Source organism: Lissotriton helveticus, chromosome 6 (assembly GCF_964261635.1).
Source record: "Lissotriton helveticus chromosome 6, aLisHel1.1, whole genome shotgun sequence".
In the NCBI taxonomy this organism is placed as follows: Eukaryota; Metazoa; Chordata; class Amphibia; order Caudata; family Salamandridae; genus Lissotriton; species Lissotriton helveticus.
In genome coordinates, this window is record NC_136067.1 from 1,932,692,322 (window position 1) to 1,932,711,693 (window position 19,372).

Genomic DNA, 19,372 nt, shown 5'->3' on the forward strand with positions numbered 1-19,372 from the left:
AATTTTGTGCTCCTCCAGAAACTACAGGGTTCAAAGTGTGCTGAGACTGCAGGAAGAAGCTGTTGGGCATGGATCCAAATAAGGTGCCCCTTGTGCCTGGAATCAAGTCACAACTCTTAAGTCATGCGACCACTGTGCCCTCATGACTTTTAATGCAATCCAGAGTGTTGCATCATTGAATGCAAGAAGAGGCTGCAATTTAGCTCACATCTTTCTCCTGCTATATCATGGGCCCAATCACTAAGCCATTTCTACCAATGATCCACTTGCTGTTTGAAGTCTAAGCACAAATACTTAAGGAAGTGATTCTCAACTCTATCCCTGCCCTGAGTAACCTCTCTACCTTGAAACAGAAGGTGCAGGAGCATCAGGATGAACATTGAATCTATTCAATGTTCCGGTTTCCAGAACCGAATCCTCACCTGGCGCCAGCGAGCCCCAAGGTTCCTGGGCCTCTGTCGACCACCATTGCAGACAGCAGCCTTCAGGGAGGCCATGCTGCCTATCTTTGGTGTGATTCTGACTCTCTCTGGCATGTTCTCAGGTCCCATGAAATCGCAGGGCTCTCAAGTCAGATTACCACTTGTACCTGCAGCTCATTAAATGGAGAGGGGTGAAAAGGAAACTGGAAACAGGGTAGGGGTTCCCTCAGTTATTTTTCCAACTGATCTCATGTAGGGAAAGAGGAAAGATAGGGTATACTCACACCCAAAGATCTCCTTGTGTTTGACTAATCGTCAGTCACATGCCCAGAGGGGCTAGCGAAGGGGCCAGGAGCTAAATCAAAGGGACTTTTTCATCACAGATTCATTCGTCAAAGGTCTGTGCTTTGGGCCTTGCAATTTTGCCTATCTTTCCTGCTCCCTCACTATTTCTAGAGGCCTCTGGGTTTAAACCATGGATTCACACATGCTTTCTGTAGACAACTCGCATTCCTGCTTGTATAACTAGTTTATTATCCCTTCAGCTCTTACCCAGATGACACCTTTTTGTGTACTTTTAATAGATTTTTGACAGACACAAAACAATACAGGCCATACAAGCAAAATACGGTAAAAGCAGTTAGACGTTACATAAATTTGGTTCAACATGCTTATGCTGTCTGGATAATTCAGCTGGCCCATGCTCTCCTTGATGTCTCCCTTACCTCTGGCGCCGGGGGGTTATCATGTGAAGTCCGGTCCAGTGTTCCCCTGTTTACCTAACTTAGACGGTTCCTGGCATACAATGCACAAGGCTGTAAAAGAAAAGTATAACTCCAAGCATAGTCTTAAAGATCTGACATGCGTCAAGTGTGTGGCGTGCAGCGTGCCGCAGTGTGTGGCGTGCAGCGTACAGCAGTGTGTGGCGTGCAGCAGTGTGGCGTGCAGCAGTGTGTGGCGTGCAGCAGTGTGTGGCGTGCAGCAGTGTGTGGCGTGCAGCAGTGTGTGGCGTGCAGCAGTGTGTGGCGTGCAGCAGTGTGTGGCGTGCAGCAGTGTGTGGCGTGCAGCAGTGTGGCGTGCAGCAGTGTGTGGCGTGCAGCAGTGTGGCGTGCAGCAGTGTGAGGTGTGCAGCAATGTGAGGCGTGCAGCAGTGTGTGGCATGCAGCAGTGAGACGTGCAGCAGTGTGAGGCGTGTAGCAGTGTGTAGCGTGCAGCAGTGTGTAGCGTGCAGCAGTGTGTGGCGTGCAGCAGTGTGAGACATGCTGCAGTGTGTGGCATGCAGCGTGCAGCGGTGTGAGGCCTGCAGCAGTGTGTGGCGTGCAGCAGTGTGTGGCGCGCAGCGTGCAGCAGTGTGAGGTGCGCAGCAGTGTGTGGCGTGCAGCAGTGTGTGGCGTGCAGCAGTGTGTGGCGTGCAGCAGTGTGGCGTGCAGCAGTGTGTGGCATGCAGCAGTGTGTGGCGTGCAGCCGTGTGCAGTGTGCAGCAGTGTGAGGCGTGCAGCAGTGTGAGGCGTGCAGCAGTGTGAGACGTGCAGCAGTGTGAGGCGTGCAGCAGTGTGAGACGTGCAGCAGTGTGAGACGTGCAGCAGTGTGAGGCATGCAGCAGTGTGAGGCGTGCAGCAGTGTGAGGCGTGCAGCAGTGTGAGGCGTGGAGCAGTGTGAGGCGTGCAACTGTGTGAGGCGTGCAGCAGTGTGTGGCGTGCAGCAGTGTGTGGCATGCAGCAGTGTGTGGCGTGCAGCAGTGTGTGGCGTGCAGCAGTGTGTGGCGTGCAGCAGTGTGTGGCGTGCGGCAGTGTGTGGCGTGCAGCAGTGTGTGGTGTGGTGTGGTCTGTGTGCGAGGGAGCCAGTGTTTGTGGTCTATGTGAAAGGGGGGCAGTGTGAGTGGTCTGTTGGAGAGGGGTGTAAGCATGTAAAGACAGCCAGAGGCGAGACTGGATAAAAGTGCTGTTTGTGGAGAAAGTGTTTTTGTTTTGCATACAAAATATAAGAAGGAAAGGATCGGTGGAGGTAGATATGGTGGAGGTAGATACGAGTGGGAGGCGAAAACAGGGTTTTGGAAAAGGAAAAGTGCAGCTTATGACAGAGAGAAAGAAAGAGGATAAAAGGACAGTGCGAATCAAGAGGAAGAGAGATAGGAAGAGACAGGGTGAGAGGATGAGGAATGTTAGAAACAGGAGAAGAAATGGGTACATAAAATGAAGAAAATGTAAGGTGATAATTGAAAAAAGAGGAAGCTACGTGCAATGAAGCGGGAAAAGACGTAATGGAAAGGAAGACAAATACACGAACATCTAGCAACAGGCTTGTACAGCTATAAAACTTTGTTTTGTTTTACATATGTCACGTTCAAGTGTGATTTCAAGAAAAGTGCTCGTTAATTTTCATTGACAAGTTTTAAAAAAAAGTTTATCCACGTCAGCTGTCAATCAAAAATGCACTTTATAATTGTGCATACTAGAATTTCAATAGGTTTCAGTGTCTTCTCAATTGAATAGTTTAATTTCGATTGTTTTCCATCCTCAGTGCACTTTCGGCTCGATGCTGTTTGGGAGGTGGGAGTGGCAGTAGGAGAGGGGGGAGTGATAGGGATGAAAGCGCTAGCAGCGGCATGCTGGTAAATGGTGACCTGCAGAGAGCATGAATGGGAATAGCGTGGTGGTGTGTGATGTGCACGCGGGGGGCGGGGGAGCGGCAGCCTTTGAAGTGTGATTGGGGGTGGGGTGCGGCAGCCTTTGAAGTCTGATGCGAGGCACAGACAAATGGTGGTGTGACGTGGCTGGCCTCGTGCACGCGCCTGTCTCACATGAACTGTGTCTAATCCCCGTTTTGGTAGACTGTTCTTTTGCCCTTTCTATAATCTCGCCAGCAATGCGCAAGCGTATTGGCTAGGCGAGACCTAAAAAGAAAAAAGTACTTGCCTGAAATGGCCGACTGCCGCCGCCTCTCCTCCAGCCTCTTCAGACTTTCTACTTCCTGTCTCCAGTCCCGCCCGGCAGTAGGAAGCACCCAGGCACACAGAGTCCCCGGAGCCAATCACAATGCTGCAATGCAGCTTTGTTATTGGTCTGGGTGCTATGGTTCAGTGGTCAGACAGACAGGGAGCCTGTGCCTGTTCCTCACCAGGCTGTGTAATGCAGCCTGCTAGGGAATTGGCAAAGTGTGCATGACTGTTTGGCCGGCTCACGATGGCCAGCCAAACAGTCATACGCACTTAGGGAGTGCAACCCACTCCCCTCCCTGCTCTGGCCACCCCGCCCACCACTGACTGCAATGGGAAGAATAACAAGCATTTACAATGCAATAGGTCTCGCATTTACGCGAGTTTAAGCTATCGGCATTGTAAATGACAATGCCTTTTATGTATGTTTTAAAAACTAAAATTTAAATATAAGGCATTGTCATTTACAATGCCAATAGCCCAAACTTGCGTAAATGCGAGACCTATTGCATTGCAAATTCTTGTTATACAGTGCTTGCAGACAAAGATTTTCGCTGCTTTGTAGCGCTGTAACTACAAGATGTTACAATTGCTGAACTCAATGGCACTTGTTTTATCTGATGTAGAAGTAAAAAAACTCAGAAGCTTCCGTGGTCAAACTAGTATGACCCTCTGTAGCGAACTGCGCTAACAGCAGGAGCTGGCAGAGTGAGCATGTCAAAGAATCGGGGGAAGACAGGACTAGGCTTGGGTGCCACTGCGGTCTGTGGATATCCACGCATGGGCACCCGGCGGGTTGTCCCTGGACCCGACACCCACAGGGCGGGTGTCCCGAAGATATACACTGGTACCACAAGGTGACATGGCGAGCTCTGTGGTAGAAAGCAGCGGTGGCCGTCTTATGTCTCAGGCTTGCCTACCACATTTGAGAAAAATCTCTGCTATGCGGCTGCTGGCAGAGCTTTGCCCGAACGCCGTGTTACAAACGTAATGCAGAGTGGGAAAAACGTTGCTAAATCTGCCAGCAGAGCAGAATTTATCGTCCACCCCTAGATAGAGGGGATTTGAAAGCATGAACATGTAGATCAACTGCTTTTTCAGAAATGGAAATTAAAAGTCCCAGAATGCAGTGCTGCAAATGACATTTAGCACCTTGAGGTCTCCCGTGAAGACCTTCCGTGATGACGCACCAATTCTTGTGGGAATCGACATTTGGTTTGAGTGACGGGAACCAGACCCTGCGGCCCCTCCAGACATCCGGAAGAGGAAGATCCCTTTGCAGCAGCACCTGGCAACGGCATCAGCAGGCTGTACTCGGACTGGCTACTTCCTGGCGGTTATATTGGCTCTCAGCTTATTAAATTGCGAGGCATCCATCGGGGCTGCTGACATGATCTTTTCAGCAGCACCTGTGAGGCGAGGAGCGTGCGGGCATGACGAGCAAACTACAAAACTAAACAGGAGGTTGGCTCTGATTGCACTTTCACATAAAAGAGCAGCAGCGTCGTTCATGAACACCTCGTACAGCACAGCACACTGAGCACAGCTTAAGTGGTGAACTGTTCACAGTGTGTCTGTCTAGTGCTGAAAACACAGGTTACACTTCTGAGCTCTTAAAGGAAGGAAAAGGGTTAAGTGGTTAATGTTAACAAATTACCACATTTACCAAGGACGCAAGGCATTCTGGGAGTTGAAGTCCTGGGTCACTGACCCAGTTGAAACGGCACACCTGAAAACAAGTGTGTGTATAAGGAAAGCCAAGACTGGATCATTGTGTGCTTGTGGGATCGATCCCATCGGACTGCCGTATTCGCCATAGCGCTCCGGCCATCACAAATTGAGCCATCACGCTCCTTTCCTGGCAAATCCATACAAACCTGATGGAAGCCCTGGACTTGATGTGAAAGAAAGCACATCTATCAGCGTTTACTCATCAGTATTCCTGAACCTACGAGGAAACCAATATTAATGCGATAATAGGCATTGTGTTAATAACTGTTGTACAAAACAATAATGTTGATCATTCTTGTCCTGATGATGATGTCACAAATGTAAAAAGGCATCGAAACGTCGTCGACTAAAAAACCCCATATGCAATATGATAATGCTATTATATTTGATGCAATGGTATGGTTATGTTTAAGAGATTGAGTCTGTAGCACTGACCACAAGTATACAGACAGATTTTCGCTTTGCCCTTTTGGCCATTTCTTTGTTGTTTTGTCTTGATTGTTGTGGGTCACGGCTGTGCCCACTTGTTATTTTTTTTGGTTCTTAAAATTCACTTTATCAACCAGAACATTTAAAATAAATGTTCTTGTCCGGCTGGACAAAAGACATATTACTTATCAGGTGTATGATTATTGTTTTTTGTAAGTTATCTTGTCCACATGTAGGGACCACTGTTTTTTGTAAATTGTGGGCATAGGGGTCAGGTGGTAACTTTAAAAGGTAAGCAAGGGTCTATTGTGTACTGGCAGAACCCAGGCACTCTCATCGGGCCAAGAAGTGTGCGTCCGAGGTGCACTTGTGACACCGGCAGACAGTCCTGGATTTGACCCGCACTTGAACGCATGGACTTAAAGGCTGAAACTTACGTAGTAAACAGACAGGGCAGGATGCTGCACGCACAAGATGCTGGCAGATAACCAGGACAGGGTGAAGCGGTCACGACTTGGGTCGGATCGGCAGCTATGTCCGTGTACGAATAAAACAACATTTGACCTCTGCACCGTCGCAGACAAAAATATCCCTGGTGGAGAGAGAAAGAAAGGGAAAGCTCCCGGCTGCAAACAGGAGGCTCTGGAATGGACTGCTCACCATCTACAGAGGTAGGTAAGAGACAGTCTTGCTCACCTACTGCAGAAGAAAGGGACAAACAGCTTCCCAGCCACACAGGCAAGAATGAGACTGCTCACCAGCTACAGAGGCAAGCCGTAGACATGCTGCTTACCAACTGGAACAAGCGCAGCCACGTGGCCGCGAAAGGAATGTGGGATATGCACCTGGCACCCGGCCGCACTACTGCTAGTTCCCGAGCTCCCTAGGCCAGGGAAGAGAGAAGGCGGGACATGCACCCGCCTTTGGCCAATTGCATGCTGTCTTTCTTAGAAAGACGCATGCTAAGGCCAGTAGCATGTGAGCTAAATAAAAAAAGCACAGGCACGACGTATGCTCAGAGTTGAAAGTTCTTACTAGAAGCCTCGCAGAGCAGCGCATGCACGCTAGCTCAGGCGAGACCTAAAATGACAATAACGAACCGTTATCATTTTATTTTTCCTTTTGAACAGTGGGGCTACGCTCCTTGCTTTAAGATATCCCCCTCCCCCTTTGTGGTGCTTGCTTTCGAGCTGGTGAGAAACATTGTTTTGTATCGCTTCGGTCAGTAGTCCGTTCTACCCCTTAATGTGTAGCTGTGCAGCTGGGATTGCCTCCCTTGCCAAACAGAATTACTCCTCTAGGTTGAGTTTCTTTTTACATACTCACCTCAGTTCTCTGCTCTTTTCCTCCGCTTGCTCCAGATAGCCATCACCTCTCCATTCGTCTCCTCTCCTCTCTGTATGAGGGTCGCCTGCTTGAGCCGGGGCAACAACCCTCCAGCGAGCACCAAGGGTGTGTGCAACATATTCCGGGATCAGTAAGTACCTCTATAACATGAAAACATTTTTTGAGCCGTATTCTCCCTTTACTCCTATTTGAGATGCCTTTCCCAGGTCCAGTACGTTGTCACGGCTAGGCGAAAGAACCATGTGCTGAAACTGTGATGGAACCAAACTTAATACATGGATATAAAAACCCATAACCCACCCCCATCGTTCCCTGCCTTACAAAAAGTCGTACACGCCTGAAATGACCAAGTAATTCTAGCGTGCCCATCTCTCCTCCGTTTCCCCTCTTTTCTCCTGGGTTGCTTGCCCTCTGCTCGTCCTTAAGTTTTTATTCTTAACATATCACACATAAAAATGGCAGTAGCTGCTCTGTAGCTTCTACTTGCTAGTCCCATGCTCTCCCACATCCAGTCTTACCTGCCTGCCCTATGAAAACGTTACCAATATTGTTTGTTTTTACTTCTTCAATCATTCGTTCTCTTTCCCATATTGTAAATTGTCACAAAAGGCCCACATTATGTATAGCAACTTTTTTTTGTCCTAAACATATGTTTAACAATGTCTTTTAAAAAAAATCCAGTTGCTGCAGTTGGTAAAAATTATTCTACTTTTTGTTTATAAACTAGATTAGATATGGTAGTGAAGTCTTGATGCGCACAAAAGGGCATGTTTTCTTAGTGTATTGATATATACGTGATGAAGAAGAATGTTTTAGAAAATTAAGTTAGATTTCAGCATTTAGTTATGAATCACTTTCCTTGTAAAGATTTCCATAGAGTCGAGAATGAAAGAATCTGCTCTTCAAAGAATGCAGAATGTAGCCAAGGTTCATAAAGCACATTGGCACAGTTTTATCCAGAATCAACAAGTGTGTTACAGAAGTAACTAGTACCATCTGAAATCTGTTCTTCCTCCCAGGAATTCATTGGTTGGTAGAGTGGGCTATTATTTACTTTGTGTTTGGTAGCAAACTATGATTTAATAAAGAGCGGATCCTTCTTTGCGATGTGTGTGTTTTCTGAAAACCTGCCTGGGGATTTGAACTTGGCCAGCCTCCTTGTTTCAAAATTGAATTGCGTAGTAAGTAACTTTGTAATGGGTGGGCCCAAGCACTGACTCTTAATCCAAATTTGGTACAATTTGTTAATGACAGGATAAAAACACCTCCTCCACCTCATCTTCATAGTCACTAATAAATTGGACAATGTATAAAAGCCCTTTTATCAGAAAGGTATTCATGACTCCAAAAAGGGCCTTTACGAATTGCAAATAGGAGGCGACATTAAAGGGGCATCTTAATACGATTTGTATATGAATGGTTGCTGACTGCAGTTGCAACAGCAAACTGTTGATCAGCCACCAACCCCTGGTGCGATGTTGGCTGATTTGTAAAGGGACGGCATTTCCATCTTTCCGATCAAGATTTTTTAAAGCTTCACCTGTCCCTTTAAATGTTTCCCTTTGAGAAAGCAAATACAGGTTTGCTGTCCCTTGCAGGGTTCCAGCCCTGCATTAGCATCCACTTATGGGAGCCTGACTTATCTTAATTAGGCATATCATTTTGTGACCCCTGCCAAATGAACAATTTGCGATGTAAATTCTTCTAAGGAACATTTGGCAGACAAGATAATGGCTCCGTGGACTGAATTCCCCCGTCCATTTCACAGAAAGCAGCAACGTGAAGCCGTTCCAATATCTTGAGAATAAATTGGACACCTCAAATGGGTTCACATTTGCCTCTAAATCAGACACTTCCTATCCCTCCACAGAAGAGAGGACCCTTAGATGGAACAATGTCCAGAAAGAACCAGTGAATTGCAATATGGCCCCTTTCTGTTATATTCATTGTGTACTCTGAGTGCAATGGCAGCCCCCTTTTCACTGGGCTGTCTGTTTAAAATTGTTTTCAGACGTTTCAGAGCCTCCACACTTACATTCTTACTGAAAGAATTGTGGATAGATGACTGATAAGGACACTTGTCCTGGTGATGTACCAAAGTCCAGTAATTCCATTCGAATTCTAGTTGTAATATGTGAAACTTCCAACCTTCCTGTCCAGAAGTTCCGTGTACATGCGTCTTACAGCATGGGGCAGTGGCGTGTTTTCGTCTCACTCTAAGCTGTGGCATGAAATTCTCTGCTTCTGACCTGAGTTAATTGGAACCCCCAGACATTGTAGTATTGAGAGAGATGACTGACAGTGCCATGCAGACATGAGACACAATGTAAGGCTTCAGCAGGACAAACTCAGGGAGAGGTGATGCTATACTCGCTGGAACGTCTAAAGTGATGGGACAAGATAGGATGCTCACCATATTATGACCTCACAAGGTAGCATAAAAAGGGGAAGAGGCAAGATAGGTTGCCTGCAGACCCAGCTAAACCCCTTCTTGGAGGCCACCAAAATCCAAGATGACGAGGAACAGGCTGAGGTCCAGGCGCAATAGACTGTTTGGCAGAAAGGAAAACCATGCAAAGCTACCGCTGTGTATCACTGTTCTTTGTGTACCCTGTTTTTGTGTATTGCAACTTTGCTTATTTTTTTCATCTTCTATATGTCAACTCATAAATCAGCACATATCAACAATTTTATGAAACACACACATCTGCCCAGACTATAATCCTGAATGCTAATTTATGTTCTATATACATGTAATGCTAAACCCTGATATCCCTGGTGGTCTCTTGAATAAAATAAAATGGTTTTTAAGATGAAAAAAGAAGAAATATGCAAGCAACCGAAATCTAAAGAAATTGGCTTTCCAAGCTGCAGCCTCTTTTACTGTGAACTCTTAGGCTGCTGCTTCTGCCACTCTTGAGGTTCACATCTCTTTTAATAAGGCTCTGGACAGATTAGCATCTCCATTGATGCTGTCACAGGAGCCGTAGGATAACTCAGCCGTTGAATTCATTCTCAAGATTCCTCCTCGCGTTTGTGGTCACCTATGACACCTTCATTGGCTCCCAGTCAGCCAGAGGATCCAATTCAAGGCGCTCGGTTTTGCCTTTAGGGCCTATAGTCACAAATATCCTCTCTATCTTTGAAAGTGATGCAAGCCCTACTGCCAGGTGAGATCACTGAGATCTAATAACCTGAAACTGTTTCAATTCCCCTGCATTCAGAAGGCCAGAAGTGGAGGCAGATCATTCGTTTTTCTGCCCTCCAATCTGTGGCTTGCTCTTCCTCTTGTCTTGCGAAGCAGCCGCTCTGAAGCTGTCTTCAGAAGAGCCTCAAAACCCTCCTTTTTGATTCCTGCCTTAAGGTCATCTAGCCTCTCTGCTATTAGGTTCTCATTCGTCTTGATCTTTCCACTAGTGCCGTAATGCCTCCTTGGAGGCTGCTGTGTGCTCTAGAAATGCCTTATGTTGCATTGTATTGTATTGCTTTACCCATTCCCCAGAACTCTCCTAAGACACAGATTCCTAACACTCTGATAAGGGGGAACAAAGAACATTTCAAGACCTTACAGAGATAACCTATTCAGTTTATCGAAGATAAATAATTGAAGGGGGCGTCCTTTCTAGTGAATCAATATCCTCTGCACCCATATGTTAATGCCAATAGGGCTGGCTATAATGTACTGCAACCTGTTCTCTGATTGGTATGCTGCTCATCCTGCCTATTACCTATGGTGAACTGGCAATAGGAGTGAGAAGCAAGAAATTGTGTTTGACTACTGTGGTGCGATGGAACATAGGCACACCTGAGAGTGAAGAAGAAGAGGAACGAAATGTGTAAAAGAGCACTAAGGTCTAATGCCAGGAGCTGAAATACTCAGGGCAAGTGCCTTGCGAGCCGTGCAGAGAGTCCTAAACAAGACCGCTAATTCATAGGTAACCTGTGGAGGAACTCCAACTGGGAATTAGCAGAAGTGCACCAAGGTAAATTAAGAAACAGATGAGGCAAGTGCTTTTTTCAGTCTACAAATGTATCTGAGAGGGTTTGCGGAGCCCCGATGAGACAATTTAGTAATAGAGAGAATGATTCACATGTCAACACGCTTTATGGTAGTGTATTAATCCAATCATACATGATTCAACTCCCACAGGGGGAGAGAGGGGGGGTCTCAGGGAAAATATTTAAAGACCTAACCAGTTTCAATCCCCAATTCTATTTATAAACAACACAAGAAAAAACTGGTGGTCTAGCAAGGAAAGAGGTCACAGAGCACAGGTAATGGCGAATCATATACTTATATGACAGCTAATCGTGGTAAGATGATCCTGACACAAGTACAACTCCATGTCAGAAGAAACCCTGAGGAGGGGAGACAGAAAATGAGGATTTCCATCAACTGCCCTTCGTGGCCAGTGTCATCATTTGGAACTCCAAAAGTGCCCCTGTCACCTCAGCTCTTCTGGCAGCAAGCCAAACGCTAGTGAACTAGGCGTGATGTAAGGCCAATGATAGACAAATGACAGGCTGAGTATCTCAAAGAAGTATACTGACCAGACTAGTCAACAGAAGCAGTGCAAAGATAGAATTGTGAATATAAGTGAATTAAAAAAGTTCAACTGTAGTCCAGAATATATTTATTAGTGACCACTGGTGAGCTTGTTGAAAAACACAGTGTCGGCTTTGAATGTATCTACCGAAAGAGGATGGTTTCATCCGTGATGGGCATAAGGACCCCGGCTTTCTTCAGGACCAAGTTATAAAAGCTACTGCATTTAAGTGCAAGTTTTGAAACAGTGAAAACAAAACAACAACAGAAAAACCACAATGTAATTACAAGTGATCAATCACAGTACCTCTACACCGGATGATAGATTATTCATACCTATCCAATGTGAGGTAACAAACCTCACCTCACCTGGCACTGACTCAGGTCAAAGGGAGGCACCGCCCTCTCCTTCGATACCTTGGGGAAAGTCCTGAGGCAGGGGGAGGTTTTTCTGTTGTTGTTATGTTTTCACTGTTTCATTTTTTTGTTAGGCACGAGGAGATTAAGTGATTTTCCCAGAATCACAGGATGTTCAGCGTCATTGCCGAGACTCGAACCTAGGTCCCCAGATTCGAGGTCGCCCACCCTAGCCATTAGGCCAACTCCTCTCCACTCTATCTCTCTTTCTGTTCACTGTTCTTTCCTGAAGCTTTAACCAAATGTATCCTCCTTGCTACCTCTGTTGATATCACTATCTCATAGTTTCTGTTATTTTTACCCCAATTCTGAAGATGAAGCTCAGATGATCTCTCACTTCACACATTTTTCCAATCCGAAATCTCCCTCTCTCACAGCCATTGGAGATAGATGATGAGCATTCACTCCCTACGGCTGAATTCCTCTGAGATTATAATGTTCTGTGTTCCTTCCTTGTCTGCCCACACTACCCTCCCGACATCGTGACACATTCCCCATTTCCAGGATTGATAATAAATGTCATTTGACTGGAGTCCTTCAATGTCTTTCCCATCACAGCAGATGAGGTGGATGACACCAGGTCCACTTCCAACCCACGGATCATAAGCAAGGGACTGCCACTGGTGGAGCCACTGGTGGGATACCTCCAGGGCACATTACCTTTCCTCCTCACAAGTTTTATCTGAGCCGCACAGGGTTACATCTTGGCCAGACATGCACCTTCCACTGGCTCCGGTGGATTTGAGGACCAGGGCACATTTCTACATACGCTGTGGTCTGTCCTAAAATACAACCCTACTCGTTGGCGCTGCAGGGACTTAGGCATGGAGTTCTCTGACACGGCCAGAAGCTGCATCCTACACGTTGGGGGAAGGACCCCCACCCAGATATAACAAGCTCTGGTTATCCATGGGTCTGGCAGTGCCAAACGAAACATAGCTCGCATGTGGGGTGCGTGGAGTGCACCAGAGGTGACCGATTGGAAGAAAGGCATGGATTGGTGCCTGTTAGTCCCAAAAACAATATATGCGGGTAGAGGTTGCCCACGTAAATGGGAAAATATCTGGTCTACCTGGAGAAAATGGAGAGGGATGGTGGTGTCGCCGCTGGGGGGACTTGGGAATGTGTTTTCAACGTGCCTCATTGAGTTGTCTAATTGTGCAAGACCCTGCTAATTGATTGTTATGCACTGCTTTTTTTCCTTACATTTCAATAAACAGATTTATTTATTTTTAAAACTCTTAACTCCTCCCCTTGTATGTCTCAGACCCCACACCTCTTAACAGGACCCCCAGTCCTAGGGAATGCCTTCTCAAACCAACTGGTTGACCCTCTCCCTGGAGAATCCTGAAAACCCGTCCTTTAAAGCCTAGAGGTATGACAACTTTCGTCCACTGCCTGCTGTCCTGCCTTCTCGTGTTAACCACGTGATCAGCGAGCGCTCCACCCTGCCTGCCCCATGCCAGGTGATGCATGTATATAGTGTTGTTCCTCGCCACCCAGCTATCCTTTTCTTTACCCTCAACACCTTTGTGTAACCACCCGTTTCTTCGCGTGTTCCTATTCGCTGCCATAAAGTCTGCTGAAGTCTGTTATGAGTACTCAACGCCACTAAATACAAGTTTGGCGTTTTATAAAGCGCTACACGTACTCCTCACTGAAGTATTCGCAGTAGTGCTGAAATTAGATAGGCGTTGAGATGGCAGTTTACAGCACTGCAGCTTTCTGTGTCATTTTTAATTCTTTGAGGGATCCCGGTACAATCTTATTGTATGAATGCGGTGTTTGTATAGCGCTAACCTAGCCGAAAGGCAGCGGAGCGCTATACTCAACATTACTGTCCTGACCCCGGTTCTCAGTACATGTGGCCATGATGCCTTCTGCGCTTTCTCTCTGATATTGAAGGATCAGGGTCCCCTTAGAATTGGTTGGTAATTAGCTGTGTGGAGAATGAATCGTGACGAGCAAGCGCATTACAGGTAAGTACTTAATTAGTTCATTTATAAACATGGCGCGGGCGCTCTTGCCAATATACACAGTACAGTAAATGACGGCACTTTCTGCAAACTGGTTGGGTGAAGCTGCGTTGTATCCTGTGTAGTCTGTGTTTAATGGAGTGGGTAGGATTTAAGCAGTGTCTTTTTTCCCGCCTAACAGAATCCAATAATTGGCGGCGGAGCCCCGGCTGCGAGAGTTCATTCGGAGACTGCCGGCGGAGGACTGATGCTGGCCGCCCTGTGGTTTTAGGAGTCTCCGGCGTCACTGCTTGCTCATTTCCAAACGAGCGCAAGTCCCATGCGTCGCCTCGGAGTTCCAGAAAGCTAGAGGTATGTTTTTATCTCATTACTGCTGTTGGCGGCGAGGCCGCTCGCCAGCTTTTTAATGGCCCCGCGCCTCTTCATAACCAGTACTGTTGTGGTGTCTCATATGCAAAGTATTGATTCCATGTTGCCTCGCGCACACACAACAAGCGTTCACCAGTCCGGTCCCTTTGGCTTGTGCACTGAAAAGACTTTACCAAGCCATAGTGTGTGTCGCACTCCAAAGAGGTCAATAAAGTACGGGCAGCAGCAGTGCAAGCTTCTCCAGTGTACAGAACAGCCAGTGCAAGCTACTCCAGTGTACAGAACTGCCAATGCAGGCTTCTCCTGTGTAGAGAACAGTGACAGAAGCAGGGCAGTCCTTGTCAGTTTACCCCATTAGGGGGGCACAAACCTTAAAAGTAAAACTATCATGACACTTGCAACTGAGAGCAGTGGCGCCGAGGGTAGCACGCTGTCATCACTGCATAGCCATAGAATTGCAAGCTTACCTTGTCCTACTGCATCTCTGACTTCTCATTTTAGATGACATCAAAGTGTGTCAACTATACATTCAACCACTGAATGTCTTGCATTCTGTGCACTCCATGTTGCACTGGCTACCGCTAAGCACACTGTTTTTTTTAAAACAACTGTATGCTCTGTTATTCCATGCACACTCAAACATTTTCTTGAGGGCCAAAATGCACAGTCTGGGGAATGCTCGAAGTCTGCATAGATGCCGTGGCATCCCCAAGGAGACCGGGTAAACGTGTTACAGGATTTAAATACAGAACAAATATGGCTGAGGTTATCTGCAGAGGGGTTATTTATCATCTGCAGAATCTCTTCCAGAATTGAGCCCATTGGTTTTATGTTATTTCACACATGACACGAGGGACTCATTTGCATTCACTATCTGCTTGAAATACACCATCACGCCAGCACTCAACTATCTCGGAGGAACCTGGGCTTAAATACCTTCTTGAATTGTAGCAGGACATCGACTGCCACTCTAAGAAGGTCCTTTGAGGGCAGGTTTGCAGGTTAAAGAAAAATTATGTGTTTGATGCAGGTAACATGTGTTCAGTCTTAGGTCACAAGGCTTGTGGTGGTAGCAGTATTTATAATTTTTGAGGAGTCATTTACATAAGTTTCGATTCTTGTAGAGGTGGTGAGTGCCTTCTCAGTATCACTTACATAGCCTGAAAATCGATGTACTTATAATCTACGGCTACCACAAGATGTTCTGCTATGAAGCTATGAATTCCTTATTAGGATTTTGATTTATTAACTTGGTGTTCTTCTTTCTTCTGGGAGTAGTTGAATTAATTTCCCAACTTTTCAGTAACCTGCAGCTGAGTTTCGTGCATGTAGGCGCCCACCAGAGACACCTCTTGTAGGTTTCAGAGGCAACAAAACAAAGTTCTTCAGATCAAGTAGAACCCCAGTCCTTATGATGACCCTGAAACCCAGCCCCAAAGTGTCGAAACGTGTCAGCAGTATGAGGAGGACCTGATATTAATCCTTCCGTAGAATAGTTCCAGTTACCAGTCATAAGATAAAAGTGACACCAAGACAATACTGGATATACAAGTCCCTCTTTTTTTTTTAACCAGCCAGAAGACACTCCAGGCATCAAGGCTTATAACAAAGGACAATTAGTATTGTATTGGTCCTGGTGGCAATAATTCACAGCTGATCCCTTATTGTATCTAAGATCTATCAACCGATTCATTCTGTGTTCCCTAAGATTTATACCCACTTCAGTGATAGCTCATGAGTGTACCTAAATCTTTTGGTGAAGGAGTGTGAATTCACGAGCACTCCGTTTATCACTTGTGGAAATGTTTTTTTATGTGCAGCTGTTCTCAAAGATTTCGTATTCCCCATATATTATCCATGCCAGAAGTGTTGTTTTGCAAAATCAATATGTACATAAATTCCTATTAAAAAATGTAACATTATTTCTGAAACAGGCCAATAGTGTACTGTGTTCCTTTGGGTTTGCAAGTGTGTTTATGGTTGGGGTTATTATCTTTTCTAAACTTAGTTATATATTTGGTTGCAGCACTCCACTCTTACCTCAATTGAACCCAGTCCCCTTTACATGTATGTTGAGAAGCTACGTACAGCATCTAGTCATATACATGATTCTAAGCCATTTGAACATAGCTGTGGAGGTCTTGACTCGTTTTTAATGTAACCTTACACACAGTTTGCCAGACTACATCAATAGGCTGACAGCTGTTAGTCAAGTTAGACATGGCTGGTCTTTAGTAGGCATGTTGGAGAGTAATAGGTACCCCAAATAGACAATTGTTTCCCTCTTCCAACGCCTGTTTGAAAACTACTAGAGAATGGAAAAAAGGAACGCTTAGATGCCGCAGATTCCTCTGCTGCTTTTGATTGAATGGATAGATGAAGGGCTGTGTAGGAGACTTGAAGTCGTGGGTCCTGCATGGCTTGCTGCAGATTTTGCAGGAACTTCATAAGCATTTCTGGATCTGGCTTCAAATAGACAAAGCCCCTGCAGTGTCCTGACCCAGGGCAGTATTCTGCGCCCATCTGCTCGTGAACCTCCTTATAACAGATCTTCCAGAAACGATAGGAAAAACCTGGGTGTTCCACCAATAAAGGAACAATTACTGCATCATTGTTACGCTTGTTATACAGTTGCATTGACCATAAACCATCTGGTCTGTGTCGGGTGCTTCCTTCTTTGACTAACTACTGCAATGTAAATGACATGTAAATGTATTTGTAGAAGTTCAAAATCACAATCTTATGTTGTTGAAAGGTCGTAATTGAATTGTCTTCTGTATAAAGAAAATATTGATATTCCTTCTGAATACAGACACATGAGTTTTACCCATGTTCAAGACAACTTGATGTAATCACATTACAATGTTAAATGGTAATGCTGAGAGGGTCTGAGCTGGTGTGTTATGGTTTTCCACACAGGCAGGTTTGCCTTTTAAAAGTCATGATATTCATCTCTTGTCTTCTGTGGCGAAGGTTGTGGCTCGAGAGATGAGATCGGGCTTTGAATTGGCTGCCGACAAGTGGAGGTGCAGTTCACTTCAAGTACGCAGGAGCACCCCAGTGCAGGTCTAGGGCCTAGAGCGGAGTGTGACAAGCTTCCAGTGTGGAAGCCCTGCAGCCCTCCTAAGAATGCTTTATTGCACCGCCTCCTTGGAACACCGTATGGATGAAGACCTTGAGTAGTCTGCGGCTTGAGTGTCGGTGGCAGTGTTGGATAGTGCAGCCAAATGGGTGGCTCTTTGGGTAGGCTGCAACCTTGTCCTTTCAAATGGAAGCTAGCGAGTTTGAAGGTGATGGGAATTACTGTGGGGGGGAAAAAACTAGTTGCAACGGGCTAGCTGCCATCGCATCTGGTTTAATAATGCGCACATGAAAAAAGTGAGCAGGTTTCTTATCATCTTTAAATAGGTAACTTTGAAGAGGGCTTGAGAAAATACATCACGAGATGCAAGAATAGTCCATCGCTTATAGTTTATCTATGAAGGGAAGTCACTCTGCCAATAAACGGTTCCCAACTCCTTCATACAAAGGACTCATGTATTCCCTTCCTGACACTCCCTTTAGGGGATAGTCGACCTAAGCGCGCGCGTGTGTGTGTGTGCCTGTTACTAGACAAAGACGACAGACCTTAACTTGAGGTTGGTTCCCAATGGGTGGCTGGCTGCTCCACCACCCTGCTTGTTTGAGTGCTCTCTGGAGTGGTGTAATTGGTATCAAGCAATTATTTCCTGACTGATGTTTATTTTCCAAGCCCTCTCGGGGGTGGTGTTTTCCTGGCGGCTTGGAGCCCCCTACTTGAGCTCTGGCACCATTCAAAGTGCCCCTTGAGAGCTCGATGCGATCTGCCAATTACTGTCATTGTTAATATCCCAGTTAATGATAATAATGAGGCCTAGGAATACCTGGTGACGCGCAGATCTATGTCAAAACAGCTGCCCTCTCTGGCTCCCCACCCCTGCTTTGTTTCAGCGTCAAGAACATATTGTCGCCGCAGAATTTTTTAGTCACGCCTTGACATCTGTTTGTTATTCTGATCTCCGTGTGTACCTGGTCTACTCCTATCAAGACCTACCTAAAAGTGAATTACATATGGGTGAAATATTGCACGAGGGCACTAGTTAACGAGACCTGCCCTTCATCCACTGCAACTGGCGGCAGCTGTGTAATGTGTGAGCAACACATTTGCGCTTTCCCTAAATTGGAAGTTGCAGTGGGACAGTCCGCAGTTGTCTGTCCTGTTGCTGCCTGAAACATAATGTAAATTGAATTCACTTCATTGCGTACTGTAGCTCAACAGAAAAAGTATTTATTCATGGTATGTAATGCTACACCCCACTGATGCCACTTCAGACTGATGAAAGATACAGAGAAACTTGACCATCAGAAGTCAAGAGTACATGAAAGCCAAGAGTCCAGCTGGATGTGTAGGCTCAATTTAGTTCGGCATTCTTTGCAATGGTACCTGTACTGCAGTGGACCTGCAATTTATTGCTCTCTTTCTCTCTAAATATAGAGAGATATGTGAAAATTCTGTATGAAAAATGAAAGCTAGAGGCTAAATCAGCTGTAAATAAAACAGTCTAATAAAAGTGAGTGTTTCATGCCCATCCGTTAATCACCTTCGATCCCCAGCCATTCCATGGCGTGAATGATTCCACCGCCATTCTGTAAGGCAGTGTTAAAAAAACTCATGCATTAGCAGTTTGTAAGTTCTTTCCCTTCAGTTGACAACTTTCAGAAGGTGACGCTCTGCCCTCTGCCTGACTTCTACACCTGCAGATGTGTCCTCCATCTTCATAAACCAGCTGACACAACTTGGCCAACATCGATCCACATTCAAATTTTCCTGAAGCTATACTTGTTTTTCGGTATTCTTTGCTGAACAACGTACACTTCTCTCTACCACCACTGAGTTTCCATTGAAAGTTTTTTTTGTTTTTGGGTCTTCTGGGCCGTTCTCGTTTTTTTCTTTTTCTTTTGGGGTGGTTCCAGTTGCTCCAGGTGAAAGGTGCTTCTGTCACTGATGGCTAGGGGTGTCTTCTGTATGCGTGATTTTTTGGGGGGAATTTACCATGCATATTCCTTAAGAAATCATGCCTTTACAACTAAAATTGTTGTATAGGCATGCGTGGCTAAGGAATGCGAGGTTAAGATGCATTCGTGGTTGCACCTGCGTTGTAGAAGCACGTGTGGTTCAGCC

At 45.8% G+C, this 19,372-nt stretch overlaps 1 protein-coding gene across 2 annotated transcripts in view; it reads left to right on the forward strand.

The window, feature by feature from the left end:
* The window catches only part of NCOA1 (nuclear receptor coactivator 1), a 986,743-nt gene that overhangs the window by 160,592 nt on the left and 806,779 nt on the right, over positions 1-19,372 (forward strand). For both annotated transcript variants that reach the window (XM_078649914.1, XM_078649919.1), the window contains exon 2: positions 13,985-14,154. The gene's annotated coding sequence lies outside the window, so the exon portion shown is untranslated. The remainder of the gene's footprint in view (positions 1-13,984; positions 14,155-19,372) is intronic.